This window comes from Medicago sativa, chromosome 4, assembly GCF_051527215.1.
Source record: "Medicago sativa cultivar Bolivia chromosome 4, Bolivia_mono, whole genome shotgun sequence".
Taxonomy (NCBI): Eukaryota; Viridiplantae; Streptophyta; class Magnoliopsida; order Fabales; family Fabaceae; genus Medicago; species Medicago sativa.
Window position 1 is genome coordinate 80,657,955 of NC_140752.1, and position 15,166 is coordinate 80,673,120.

Genomic DNA, 15,166 nt, shown 5'->3' on the forward strand with positions numbered 1-15,166 from the left:
AGCCACTGATCAATGAAGGGCCGGATCCCAATAGCAAGTGGGGATTGGTGTTTGATGGTGCTGTTAATGCTTATGGTAAAGGAATTGGGGCCATCATTGTAACTCCGCAGGGGCACCACATTCCTTTCACCGCTCGAATAACCTTTGACTGCACAAACAACATAGCTGAATACGAAGCATGCATCTTGGGCATCGAAGAAGCCCTTGATTTGAGAATTAAGCACCTTGACATCTATGGAGATTCTGCACTTGTCATTAATCAGATAAAGGGTGAATGGGAGACTCATCATGAGAAGCTGATCCCTTACCGTGACTATGCAAGACGTCTGTTGACATACTTTACAAAGGTTGAACTGCACCACATCCCTCGGGATGAAAACCAGATGGCTGATGCTCTCGCTACTTTGTCTTCTATGTTTCGTGTCAATCACTGGAATGATGTGCCTGTAATCAAAGTGCAGCGTCTTGATAGACCCGCTCATGTGTTTACTATTGAAAATATGCCAGATCAAGCTGATAGAGATGTGAATGATAAAAAGCCTTGGTATTACAACATCAAGCAATTCTTGCAGAACCGTGAATATCCACCTGGTGCTTCCAACAGGGATAAAAAGACTCTGAGACGATGGGCTAGCAAATTCCTTCTGGACGGAGAAATCCTATACAAGAGGAACTATGATATGGTCTTGTTGAGATGTGTTGACAAACAAGAAGCTGAGAAGTTGATGCATGATGTACATGATGGTACCTTTGGGACCCATGCTTCGGGTCACACCATGTCAAGAAAGCTGTTAAGAGCCGGCTATTACTGGATCACTATGGAACGTGACTGCAACAGACATGCCAAAAGATGCCACAAATGTCAAGTTTATGCTGATAAGATTCATGTGCCTCCACATGCTCTCAATGTTATCTCTTCCCCATGGCCTTTCTCTATGTGGGGCATTGACATGATCGGAAGAATCGAACCAAAAGCTTCCAATGGACATCGTTTCATTCTAGTGGCAATTGACTATTTCACCAAGTGGGTTGAAGCTGCTTCCTATGCAAATGTGACCAAACAAGTGGTTGTCAAGTTTATCAAGAATAACATCATCTGTCGATATGGTGTCCCCAACAAAATTATCACTGACAATGGTTCCAATCTGAACAATAGCATGATGCAAGATTTATGTGAAGAATTCAAGATTGAACATCACAACTCTTCTCCTTATAGACCTCAGATGAATGGTGCAGTTGAGGCCGCTAACAAGAACATCAAGAAGATTGTTCAGAAGATGGTCACTACTTACAAAGACTGGCATGAGATGCTGTCATTTGCCTTGCATGGTTACCGTACTACAGTGCGCAGTTCAACCGGGGCAACTCCCTTCTCTCTGGTATATGGTATGGAAGCAGTTCTCCCTCTGGAAGTGGAGATTCCATCTCTTCGAGTGATCATGGAAGCAAAATTAACTGAGGCTGAATGGTGTCGAAGTCGGTACGATCAATTGAATTTGATCGAAGAGAAACGTATGGATGCTATGACTCATGGACAGTTGTATCAAGTGCGAATGAAGAATGCTTTTGACAAGAAAGTCCGACCTCGAGAATTCAAGGAAGGCGAACTTGTATTGAAAAGAAGGATAAGTCAGCAACCCGACCCAAGGGGCAAGTGGACACCTAACTATGAAGGTCCTTATGTTGTCAAGAAGGCTTTCTCTGGTGGTGCTTTGATTCTTACACACATGGATGGTGTTGAACTCCCAAATCCTGTTAATGCCGATATAGTCAAGAAATACTTTGTCTAAAAAGAAAAAGAACAGCGTGGTAGGTCGAAAACCCGAAAGGGCGGCCTAGGCAAAAATGCGCTTCCCGGTGGATCGAAAACCCGAAAGGGCGATCCAGGCAAAAGTTAGGGACAAAAAAAACAAATATATGAAAAAGCTCGCTGAGATTGTACGCAACTCAGGCAAGAATGAGCGCCTCGATGAGCCGAAAACCCGAAAGGGCGGTTCATGCAAAAATGAGGTTGACAATAAAAGACAAGTAACTATATCTGGCAAATCACCATCACCCCTTGGGGCGTCTGCAACTATCAATGATCGTCTTCATCAGAGGCTTCGGTACTTGTGAATTCAAAATTTCTATGAAATGTAGCGGTCATCGTGTTCAATGTATCACCAACCAATAAAATTACCATTTTCCAAGCTTTGTAAATCCGTGAAGCCATGCCTTTGGCTGACTTTCACTCTTCTACATCAATTTGAGCCTTTCTATTGTTTGAAACTCTATTTTTCTTTCTACTTTCAATGCTATATGCAAAACATTTTCTGTCTATTTTGATAATGTTAATGTCTGAAACAAACATTTTTGAAAATTGAAAAATCTTTTTCTGTCTATTTTGAAAGCAAACCTGAGCAATAAAGTACATTTCAATGAAACATGCATGAATGAATGAATGTCAATGTCTATTTCAATACATGTTGCAAGCAGGTTACTCCCCAGGATGATCTGTGGTCAATGGCAAGAATGAAAAAACAGAATGAAAATGAAAAATGAAAAGAATACAAGTGAAAAGCTCGCTAAGTCGAAAACCCGGAAGGGCGGCTTAGGCAAAAATGAGCACCCCGCTGATTGACAACCTATGAAGGCAATTCAGGCAAAAATGGGGCAATAAAAAGAATTTATTCCCCGGTGAATCGAAAACCCGAAAGGGCGGTTCAGGCAAAAATGGGGTTTGAAAGTGAAAAATGAAAGAATGAAAAATTGAAAAGCATTGACCACAGATGCGAACATCCAATGATTACTCAGCACTGACACGCCTAGCAACGGCGACCTGTATCCAAGAACCTTCCAAGGGTTCCTTCTTTACAAGTTTTATTGCCCTCAGCCATGTTTTCGATACGTCTCCCAACGACGGTCTCTCCAAGGAGGTTGTTCCCTGTGAATATGTCTCAGCACGAGCCACTACGTGCCCAATCTTCCAATGTTTCGTCTGCCTCTGTGAAAACTTTCTCTGCCAAATTACAAGCCAATCATGCATTTCAAGCATTCATACATGCATAATCATGCATTTCATATGCTCATACATCCAAGAATCTTGCTACACCATACATACATGTTGCATATTCAACTCTCAATCGTCAAATTCAAGTCCCAATTCCAACTGTCAAACTGTCAAATTCAACTCAATTTCAATTGTCAAATTCGATGCAATCTCAACTTTCCAATTTCAATTCCAATCATGTCAATCGTCAAATTCGAAGCAATCTCAATTCCAATTCCAATTCAATGTCAATTCGAAGCAATTTCCAATCTCAATTTCAATTTCAACTGTCAAATTCGAAGCAATTTCCAATCTCCAATTCCAATTCCAATTTCAATGACAATTCCAATGTCAATCTCCAATTTCAATCCCAATTTCAATGACAATATCCAATGTCAATGTTAATGTCAAATGCCAATGTCAATGTCAATGTTAATGTTAATGCCAATGTCAATGTTAATGTCAATGTCAAATGTCAATATCCAATGCCAATGTCAATGTCAATGTCAATGTCAATGTCAATTTCAACTTTCAATTCAGTTCAAATCAATGTCAATTTACTCTCAATTTACTCTTGGGCCAACAAAAATGGTCATGTCTATTTGCAAATCAGGTCAATGACAATTTACCCTCAATTGGTATCTTGTTAAACCAGACTCTCAATTTGTATCTTGTTACTGGTCAAGTGCCAGGTTCGATCCAAAAAGAACCACTTGTACCTGCTTATATACCTATGCTTCCGGACAAACGACAAGTTCGATAGAACAGTTTGTACCCAGCTTATGTTCTATTATCGGTCAAACGGCAAGTTCGATAGAACAGTTTGTACCCAGCTTATGCTTTGTTATCAGTCAGACGGCAAGTTCGATTTGAAGAACAGTTTGTACCCAGCTTATGCTTTGTTATCGGTCAAACGACGAGTTCGTTCTAAAAGAACAGTCTGCACTCTCCCACATGGTGTGGTGATAATCCAACAAGCAAGTTCGATCCAAAGAAACAGCTTGTATCAGCCCCTTTGTCTATGTCTCCAGCCAAACAGCCAGTTCAATCCAAAGAACAGTTTGTGTCTGCCTATCTGTTTGTATCTTCAACCAAGTGTCAAGTTCGATCCAAAGAACCACTTGTATCTGCCTATATGTCTATGTTTCCGGTCAAGTGCCAAGTTCAATCCCAAGAACAGCTTGCACCTATCTCTTGTTTTGTACTTCTTGGTCAAGTGACTAGTTCGACCCAAAGAGCAGCTTGTACCTCACTTTCTACCCCTGGTTTGTCTACCCTGCCAGTGTCTATCTGAATCCCCAGTAACATGACAGGTTCCATAGACTCCAGTTGTTTGTCTTGCATTCATAATCAAATATTGCATAGCATTCATAATTTTGAAAATCTGAAGGCGTATTTTTACGTCCAAAAACAGTGCAAATGTTAATATTTAAGTATCTTCGTCCCGTCAACTCTAAGACTTCGTCTCTTGACTCTCCGGACAAAGAAACTTAAATAGGGGCAGCTGTTATACCCTAATTTTGGACCTAAAAATACTAATCAATTCTTCTTTTCTTGCATTACAAGCTATTTGAACTATCTCTGATCAGTTGCACCTTTCTCTGCATTTTATTTCAATTTTATTTGCAAAATTCACATGCAGGGGCATTTTAGTCATTTCCTGTGTCAAATTTCTCTCAGTCTTTCAAAATTTTGTTTGAGTCCTTTCAAGTAGTGTGAATAAGCCTCCGTTTCATTCTACGTCAAAATCCGTTTCAAAAACTGCATTTGAAGTCATTTTGAGTCAGTTTTGCCCCTAGGGGCATTTTGGTCATTTCAAGTGTCAAGTCATTGTTTAAATCCTAAAAAATTGTCCCTGAGTCTTTTAATTTTGCCTGTGTGAGTCTTTGATTCAATTTCTGTCAAAAATCCTTTTTTAACTGCATCTGAGTCATCTTTAGTCGTCTTCAGCCCCAGGGGCATTTTGGTCATTTCACACGAAATTTCGGCAGAGAGAGGTTACTTTAAAGTACCTCATTTAGGCCATTGGTTCGTTTTAGTCCGTTTTGTCAAATTTTAGACGTTTCACTTTACGTTATTTTCCAATTACCAATTTTAGTTCATTTTATTTTTTTTTTTTTTTTTAGTCCTAAAGTTTCTAATATTTGCGTTATAGTCCATTTTTGTCCAAGTCATCAGGTCTGTACATGTGTCAGTGTCTTATTGGTCCATTTGTCCAAGAGTTTGTTACAAGGTCCAGTGCCACGTGGCAGTGTTCTATTGGTCCAGAAGCTACACTTGGCAGCCTATAAAAGGCTCCAATCATTGCAGTGCCATTCAGATGCTAACAACTCAGCAAAAAATCAGAAACAGAATTTGCATTCTCTCTCCACCACCAAAACAGATCAAACGCAGAAAAACTGAAGAACACATTGAAGTTCATCAAGAACTTCATCATCCAAAAACCCTAACCGAATTCAGTTACCACAAAAATTCCTCAATCTTCATCGAATTCAAGCCATAATCGAATCAAACACCACACACAACAAAGAATTCAGCATCAATTTCACAAAAATCAGACGAATTCGTAGGGAAGAGGAAGAAGGTTCTCAGAGATTCGCCAAGGAATCATCATCACTGAACCATAGCCTCTGCAATTCTAGCACAAACTCACCGTTGGAACGATGAATCAGGCGATCACAGGGGAGAGTTGAGAAGAGGAGGGATCGAAGAAAAGTTTGATCGGAGAAGACGAAGAGAAAGATTCAACAAGATCAAAACAAATTTCAATTCGAGCCAATCTGAAACCCTAGGGTTTCGAATCAAAATCGAAGCATCAACGAAGCAGATCAAGAATCAAACAAGTTCACAGAAGTCAGAAGAAGAAGAAGAACATTCGAAGAAATTCATTATCTCTTCCGTCCAGGTACCAAACTGCTTCTTCCCGTTCTTTCTTCATTGTTCCTCTGCAAATCATGTTAAATTACCTCATATCTATGCCGTTTCCTCAACAAATCAACGTAGACAGAGGATTTTTCTCCAGAACGCCGTTTAAAAGAATTTGAAAACAAGAACGTGGCGTTAAGTTTCTTTCTCCGATCTACGTTGATTCGTAAGTCCTTTGCCAAAACGAGCCTTAGAATCAAAAAGAGGAGGTCAAGGATGTCAAGAAAACATGATTAGGTTTCCGTTTAGGGTTCCGACGCGGCGGCGCCACCGCCGGCCGCCACGTCGGAGAAGTGAGGAAGATGACCGGTGTTTGGTCGGAGAAGAGAAAGGAGTGAGAATTGTGAGGTTTCTCCTTTGATTTTGTTTATATACCATGCCTTAATCCCACGCGCGCGCGTCCTTGCTCCTTACTGTGTTCTCTGATGCTTAGACCGTTAGATCTGTCCTGTGATGTGTTGTATGGCTCTGATGCGTGCTGGATTTGCTTCACTATGCCTTGTGCGTTTTCAGCCCTTGGATCTTGGTCAAGATTGGACCTGGATCAATCCAATGGCTGTATAGCTGATGGATGATCCAGATCCATGCATGATCTTGGGCCTGGACGTATTTTTTCTGCAAATTTTTCTATCTCTTCCTATTTTTGCTATTTTCTAACACAGTTTTGTTTTCTACACCTCTGTTCATGATAAAAGTTACTTGAAAAATTCTATAATTTTTTTACACATGTTTTTGTTAATTTTTGTGATGTTTTTATGCATTTTGTTTACCGAAAATCTTGATGAAAAATATTATTGCATTTTTCTTGCTTTATTTCCTTGATTGTTTGAAAATTCATGAAAATTTTGTCCAATTCCATTTCAAATTCTTGATAGTTGTGTGTGATACATGTTATATGATTTTGAGGGAGTTTTAGCTACTGTTTGTGTTGGTATTAATGCATGAATATGAGTCTTGATAGGTTACTTAGCTTACAAGTTAATTGTGTAGTTAAATGATGTAAATATGCTCCAAATTTGTTTTAAAATGTCAAGTAAATCATGTAGCCTTAATTCCCATTCCAAAACTTGGTTCTAAACTTTTAAAATGTAATTGGAATGTGAGAATTATGGATCACTTGATTCTTGCATTTTATGAACAAATTTTAGCTATATTTGCACTATTTTCTATCCCTTATATTCTAGTATTTCTCTTACTTCACTTCTTTGATATTGCCTTATGCTACTAACCTTTTCATTTCATGTTTCATCATTCCATAAGCATCATCATTTCATCCCATTTTCATCTCTATTCTTCTTGCAATATGATTTGTACCAAAGTTAGAATGTAAACACTTAGGAATTCTTGTAATATTTTTACTTTCATGCTTTTAATTTTCTTGGCAAAGAGGCCATAGAATGTATCTAGGGTATGATGTAAAGGACAATGGACTCTAATGATGTACACCGACACAAGCACCGACACATGCACACACATCACTATATAGCTAGAATATGCATGTTTAGATGTATGTTTAGGATTGTATGGTTAGATGAATGCCTAGGGCTTTAAACTTAGAAAAAACCAATTTCCCAAACAAATGTGAACAATGTCACTCAAAGCTTTTCCAAACAAACCTTGGGATCCAATATCCCATTGTATTTTCTTTTCCATTTTCTTAATCAAATTTCAATGAAAATAATCAAACTTTGACCATATTTTGCAATTCACTAATTCAACCTCACTATTTTCTAATCTCATGCCCTTGAGGCCTCTTTCTATTCTTCAAAACCCATTTTCAAACTTAAAATCAACCAACAAAAACAAAAACATTTTTGAAAGAGAACTACGGTGGATTTGATCCCTTAATCGGGTACGTAGGCAAGGAACAAAATTCCTTCAATTCAACTAAAATAAAAATCCAAAAACATTCTTCTCCCTCCAATTCTTCATTTAGTAACTCTTAGGTTTAATAACATCTTTCAAAATAGCATTTAAAAATAAAGCGCGCGCGTAGAAATTAAAGACGGTTCCTATAGGTTACTATAGTCGTTATGGGTGCCTAACACCTTCCCGTAGCGAAAACAACTCCCGGACCTCGATTCTCAAGGGTTTTGCTTACTTTTTCCCTTCCCAAGAAAAAATAAGATATCACCGGTTTAAAAGGTTCAAACGTAATCAATGTTTGACACCCGAAAACCAAGATAAAACATCCACTGCTTCACCTTCCCGGACTACCAGCTTATCCCCACCCTTGAAGAGTATTCCTACTTGGTCGGCTTACCAGTACTTGACAGAATACCTTTCAGTGGTCTCGAGGGGCCCCCTACAGCATCCGATATTGCAAAAGCCCTTCACCTCAAGATATCCGACATAACTGATAACCTCACTACCAAAGGGAAAGAGAAAATCCAGGGGCTAACTTCCAAATTCCTAATCAGTAAAGCCAACATTTTTGCTGCATCAAAGAATACCCTTGCTTTCGAGTCCATCCTGGCCTTGCTCATCTATGGCCTTGTGCTTTTCCCCAACGTTAATGGTTTCGTCGATGCTAATGCCATCCAAATTTTCCTCACCAAAAACCCTGTCCCAACTCTCCTTGCTGATACTTACCACTCCATCCACCATAGAACCGATAAGCAGGGCGGAACCATCCTTTGTTGTGCACCTTTACTCTATAGGTGGTACATATCACACCTACCCCAATTCTACCTCTCCAAAGACAAAGCTATATACTCAGAGAAAATCATGTCCCTTGCTCCAGCCGATGTAGTTTGGTACAACCCAGCTTACGATACCGGAACCATCATTGACTCATGTGCCTCTCCTCGGTATTCATGGGGGAATCAGCTACAACCCTATCCTAGCTAGACGCCAGTTCGGGTATCCTATGAAAGAAAAGCCTTGCAACATTGCACTAGAGGGCACATTCTATCTCAACCTCACCGATAGCAAGGGTATGAGAGACCAGTTCATGAAAGCTTGGCGTACCATCCGCAGAAAAAATAGCAATTAATTGGGGGATAAGTCAGACCTCACTTATGAAACCTATACCCAATGGGTTATCGATAGAGCTGCCGAGTATATGATGCCTTACCCTATACCGAGGTACTTGTCCTCAACCACTCCAACAATACCTTTACCCCTACCCCTTAGTACCCAAGAAAAGTACCAAGAGAAAATGGTTGACTTAAACCGTGTGTGTACCACTTGGAAAAGAAAGTACGAGGAAGCTATGTCTGAAGTAGGGGATAAAGATGTGGAAATACTGCAGCTCAAGCATGAGCTCCTCAACAAAGAGCGACAATTGATCGAGAAAAACGCTCAGATACAAGCTCAAAGTGCGAGGCTTGCACAATTTATCAGCAAGAAGGAGTGCATGGATTTCTTCGCAGGGGTGCACCCAGATTTCGAGGAATAGTCTACTACAAGAGCTCAAGAGTTTCCTAGTTGATTCACCACTTTATGTTATTTCCTAACTTTTTGTGATGTACTTTGGAGTCTATCCTTTTGCTCAGTTTTGTTAAAAGGGAGTTATCTTATAGTACTTTAATTAGTCAATGAATTTTTCGATTATGATGTTTACAAATTTGCTTTTATAAGTCCTTCGAAAAAAAGTGTCTATTTTTGCATAAGCATCATGCATCATTTTGCATTTCATAGTCTCGATTCCGAGTCTCACAAGATTTCTTTTCCATAAAAGGTCAATCTGTCTCAAAAGTGGTTCGACTGTCCTCGTCCAAGGCCAACTCGCAGCTACAACACTCGTGCAAAGGCCCGAACGCTCCAGTCTGAATCAAAGCAGCCGCAGTTCCAGCAAAGGCCCGAACGCCAACGTCAACAGCAGCCTCAACAACAGGCTCCAAGGATGCAGTTTGACCCAATCCCAATGACATATGCGGAGCTGCTTCCCATCTTGCTCATGAAGAATCTTGTCCAAACTAGAAAGCCCCATCGGGTTCCTAACAGGTTGCCGGTTTGGTATCAACCTGACCTCTCATGTGCCTTTCATCAAGGAGCACCCGGCCACGACATCGAGCACTGTTTCTCTTTGAAGATTGAAGTCCAGAAGCTGGTTGAAGCCAATATCTTGCTTCTTGAAGATTAAATTCGGACGTACAAGTTAATCCACTGCCGAATTATATTACCTAGTATTGTGACACATGGAGTGGATAGCCGCAATTAGGTCGCTTTTGATGTTCCTTCTACTACTCATCTGTTCAAATAATGCGTTTGTTTGTTGTTTGCTGCTTTTCAAAAATCCTTTCGTCCCGCCCGAGATGAAAGTGAACTTGTGTAGGGCTTTTTGCTTTAAGTATTTCCATCACTGATAAAAAAGTCATTTTGATCCCGGCTTTGTTTTTATTTTGTGCTTTTTCTGGAAAAATGGTAATACAAAAAAACCCAAAAAATAATCATCTTCAAATATCTGCATAATCATAACTTATACTTACTTGTCAAAATCAATAATCAAATCATGCATTAATAAACCCGTTGAACACATTAACCTTATACTATCTTCCAACTTTGAGTTCCTTGTATCCGAAGCTCCTGATGAAATCTCTCGCACACTGGGGCATCTTAGCCGTTGAAGTTGCAAACAAAAATCAAGAAGATTGTCCAGAAGATGGCAGTCGCTTACAAAGATTGGCCCGAGATGTTATCGTCTACACTTCATGAGTATCATACTCCAGTACACATTTCAACAGGGGCAACCCCCCTCCTTCCCCAATATACGACATGGAGGTCGTGCTTCTCGTGGAAGTCGAAGTCCCGTCAATAGGAGTTCTGCTAAAGTCCAAGCTTGATCGAATTTAAACGTATGATGACCTTGTACAAATATATCAAAAGAGGTTTGAAACAAACTTCCAACAAGAAGGTTCGTCCCTGTGAATTTCAAAAAAGGAGACTTTGTGCTCAAAAGGGTACTATCTCTTTCAACCAGACTCCATAGGCAAGTGGACGCCTAACTATGAAGGCTCATGTGCAATACTTTTACAACTATGGGTGGTGACAAACTCGCACATCCTATGAAGGCCAGTACAGTCAAGAAATACTCTGTCAAAAATAAAAGCTCGGTAAGTCGCAAATCTTTAAAAGTGGCTTAGGCAAAAATGAGCGTCTCGGTGGACTGAAAACCCAAAAGGGCGGTCCAGGCAAAAATTAGAGACATGAACAAAAATGATTATCCTGATAGGTCGAAACCTGAAAGGGCGATCTATGCAAAAGTTAAGGATCATGACAAGTAACTGCATCAGTCAGCACAGTCCACTTGGGGCATCCAGTCGTCAAAAGAACCTCTGATTCGAAGCGTCCAAAAATCAAAGACTCGAAACAGGGGCAATCAAAGATTCGAAACAAGGGCATTCAAAGTTGTTAGGGAGTATAACGGTTATTGTGTTCAATGTACCTTCCCATATATTTACCATTTTCCAAATTTTTCAAAGATCCGTGGAGCCATGCCATTGGCAGGTCACCACTCAATTCATCAAAATTTGAGCCTATGCCCATTTATTTGGAACTCTAATTTATTCTATTTGCAAAATTTCTTCTATTTTTGATGGCAATACTTGAAGCAAAATTTTCAAAATACAAAAACTTTTTTTACATCTTTTGAAAAGTGTGAACAACAAGCACACTCTCTTTGAACTTGTGAGTAGTTGAAGCGTACATCAACATCCACCTCGAGAACGGTTACATTCCGAAAGAGAAACATGGCTAAACACTGTGGAGAGGACCTCTGCTTTGAGCAAGATGCTGTCACAGTCCAAAAATACAAAAAATATATACAAAAAAAAAAAAAACAAAGCTCGCTAAGTTGAAAACCCAAAAGGGCGGCTTATGCAATAGAGAGCGTCCCGGTGGACTGAAAACCCGAAAGGGCGGTCCAGGCAAAAATTAGGGGCATAAAAAAAAAGAATATACTCCCGGTGGACTGAAAACCTGAAAGGGCGGTCCAGGCAAAAGTTAGGGATTTTCAAAACAAAAAAAAATATACAAAAAAAAACATGACTGTTGAAGCATGCCAGGGTAAAAGCACTCCCTGGTTTACAAATGGCGACTTCTTCCAGACTTTTGGTTAAACAATGGGCTCTCTCCCCAAGAGGCATCAGTTGCTACTCATCAATTGCAACCTTGTGCCGGGTTTTTACACCGTCAATGACTTGATTTGTTCACAATAACATCATCTCCAAGGAAGTTTGCCGAGTGTTTGTACTGCGATGTCAGTCCGACTCCCATCTTACCTGTCTTGTCTTGTTTCATCAAGTCATCTGTCGTATACAGTCGTACAACTTACATCCATACATTCATACATCCATTTATACAATCGCACATTCATACAGTAATACTTTCACACATTTCATACATTCATGCATACATAACATATACGCGACATCATTCACACATGATCGCATTAGTCACCAAAATCTTGTTTCGGTCGTGTCTCTTCAGTTCGGTCTTTACTTATCATTGCGTCAAGCAACAAGTTTCTAACATGAACATCTGACATTTACCTTCTTATCATCAGAAGTGTCATCCCCAGTATGTCTGGTCTAGAGATGTCACTCATTATAAGCCCGGTGGATTCCGGCGAACTCTTACAAAGCCCGGTGGATTCCGGCAATCTTTTACAAAGCCCGGTGGATTCCGGCACAACCTTGCAAAAGCCGAGTGGATTCTCGCAAATCTCTTATGAAGCCCAGTGGATTCTGGCCAACTTTTATCAAAAGCCGAGTGGATTCTCGCAGAACTCTTATGAAGCCCAGTGGATTCTGGCCAACTTTCATCAGAAGCCGAGTGGATTCTCGCAAACCTGTTATCAAAAGCCGAGTGGATTCTCGAAAAAGCCCAGTATATTCTGGCAAACTTTTATCAAAAGCCGAGTGGATTCTCGCAAAAGCCGAGTGGATTCTCGCAAAAGCCGAGTAGATTCTCGCAAATGTTTATCTTGTTTCAAGCTGCCAGTCCCAAACAACGGACCGCTTGAGTTTATCTTGTTTCAAGCTGTCAGTCCTAAACAACGGACCGCTTGAGTTTCATTTTATCTTGTTTCAGGCTGCCAGTCCTAAACAACGGACCGCTTGAGTTTCCTTTTTGCCTTATTTCAGGCTGCTAGTCCTAAACAACGGACCGCTTGAGTTTCCTTTTTATCATGTTTCAAGCTGCCAGTCCTAAACAACGGACCGCTTGAGTTTCATTTTGTCTTATTGCAGGCTGCTAGTCCTAAACAACGGACCGCTTGAGTTTCCTTTTTGTCATATTTCAGGCTGCTAGTCCTAAACACTGGACCGCTTGAGTTTCATTTTGTCTTATTATCTTGTTTCAGGCTACCAGTCCTAAACAACGGACCGCTTGAGTTTATCTTTTTATCTTGTTTTAAGCTGCTAGTCCTAAACAACGGACCGCTTGAGTTTCCTTTTTGTCTTGTTTCAAGCTGCCAGTCCTAAACAACGGACCGCTTGAGTCTACATTTTATCTTGTTTCAAGCTGCCAGTCCCAAACAACGGACCGCTTGAGTTTATCTTGTTTCAAGCTGCCAGTCCTAAACAACGGACCGCTTGAGTCTACTTTTTGTTTCAAGCTGCCAGTCCCAAACAACGGACCGCTTGAGTCTACTTTTTTGCCTTGTTTCAAGCTGCCAGTCCTAAACAACGGACCGTTTGAGTCTACTTTTTGTTCCAAGCTGCCAGTCCCAAACAACGGACCGCTTGAGTTTATCTTGTTTCAAGCTGCTAGCCCTGAACAACGGACCGCTTGAGTCTACCTTTTTATCTTGTTTCAAGCCGCCAGTCCAAAACAATGGACCGCTTGAGTTTACTTTTCGTCATGTTTCAAACGGTCAGTTCCCACCAATGAACAGTTTGAAATCACATTTTATTTCCTCGAAGGTGTCATCCCCAGCGTTAGCTGTTCTAGTGATGTCACCGGTCAATTTCAATTTCAGAGGTGTCATCCCCAGCGTTAGCTGTTCCAGTGATGTCACCGGTGAATTTCGATTTCAGAGGTGTCATCCCCAGCGTTAGCTGTTCCAGTGATGTCACCGGTCAATTTCAATTTTAGAGGTGTCATCCCCAGCGTTAGCTGTTCCAGTGATGTCATCGGTCAATTTCAATTTTAGAGGTGTCATCCCCAGCGTTAGCTGTTCCAGTGATGTCACCGTTCAATTTCGATTTCAATTTCAGAGGTGTCATCCCCAGCGTTAGCTGTTCTAGTGACGTCACCGGTCAATTTCAATTTCTTCAGTGTCATCCCCAGTTTAGCCGTTCCAGTGATGTCGCTAAAAAGTTTTGTCTTCATTAAGCTATCGTTCTAAACCGATACAGTAGTAGACAATCTCTTCCCCAGTGGAACTGTAATTCCCCAGCGGAGTCGGATCCCTTTCTTTCACGAATTTGGGTATCCCGTTATTGTTTCCACCCCAGTCAAATCGTCTTTGCCGTCCTGCATTCATACTTGCATCATGAGCATTTCACAACATCTTAGGTCCAAAATTGGTGTACTTTTGTATTTAAGTCTCTTCGGTCCGTCAAATCAAAGATTTCATCTTCAAATCTCCGGACGAAGAAACTTAAATAGGGGCATCTGTCGTACCCCAATTTTTGACCTAAGGATCCTGCACTCATACACCGACACGTGTCCTTTGACCTGATTAGTCTCTGACTTTTCAGAGAAAAATTCGGTAGAAAGGTATCTTAAAATACCTCATGTTTGGTTCCGAGTCGGACCCTCTTTTCTCTTTATATTTTTATATTTTTAGTTTTCTTTAGTTTTTTATTATTACTTGTTATTTACTCCGTAATTTCCATCTCTTATTTAATTTTATCATTTTTAATTTTTAATTTTATTTTCATCTTTTAATTAATAGTTTTTTTATATTTTATTTTAATCACTTTTTAATTTAGTTTGTCCAAGTCAAAAAAAAAGAACAAAGTGTCAATAAGTTAGAAAAAAATATTGTCCAGGGTCCAATTTTTCTTGTTCTTTTTCCACGCCTCAATTACGGGCAGTTTCACAGAGTCAGAAGCTCATTCTTTCCAATCCTGTTCCAAACGCGTTTCAGCTTTTCAATGTTCATCAAAGCCATTTTAAATCCATTCAATGCTTTTAATCAGAATTGAGTTTCTTTCCCAAATTAAGAATTGCAAAATATGTTTAAGAAGGGACAGAAACGCAATACAGGGGGGTACCGATTTACACACAATTTCAACGCATAAACCTGTAAAAAAAAGAAAC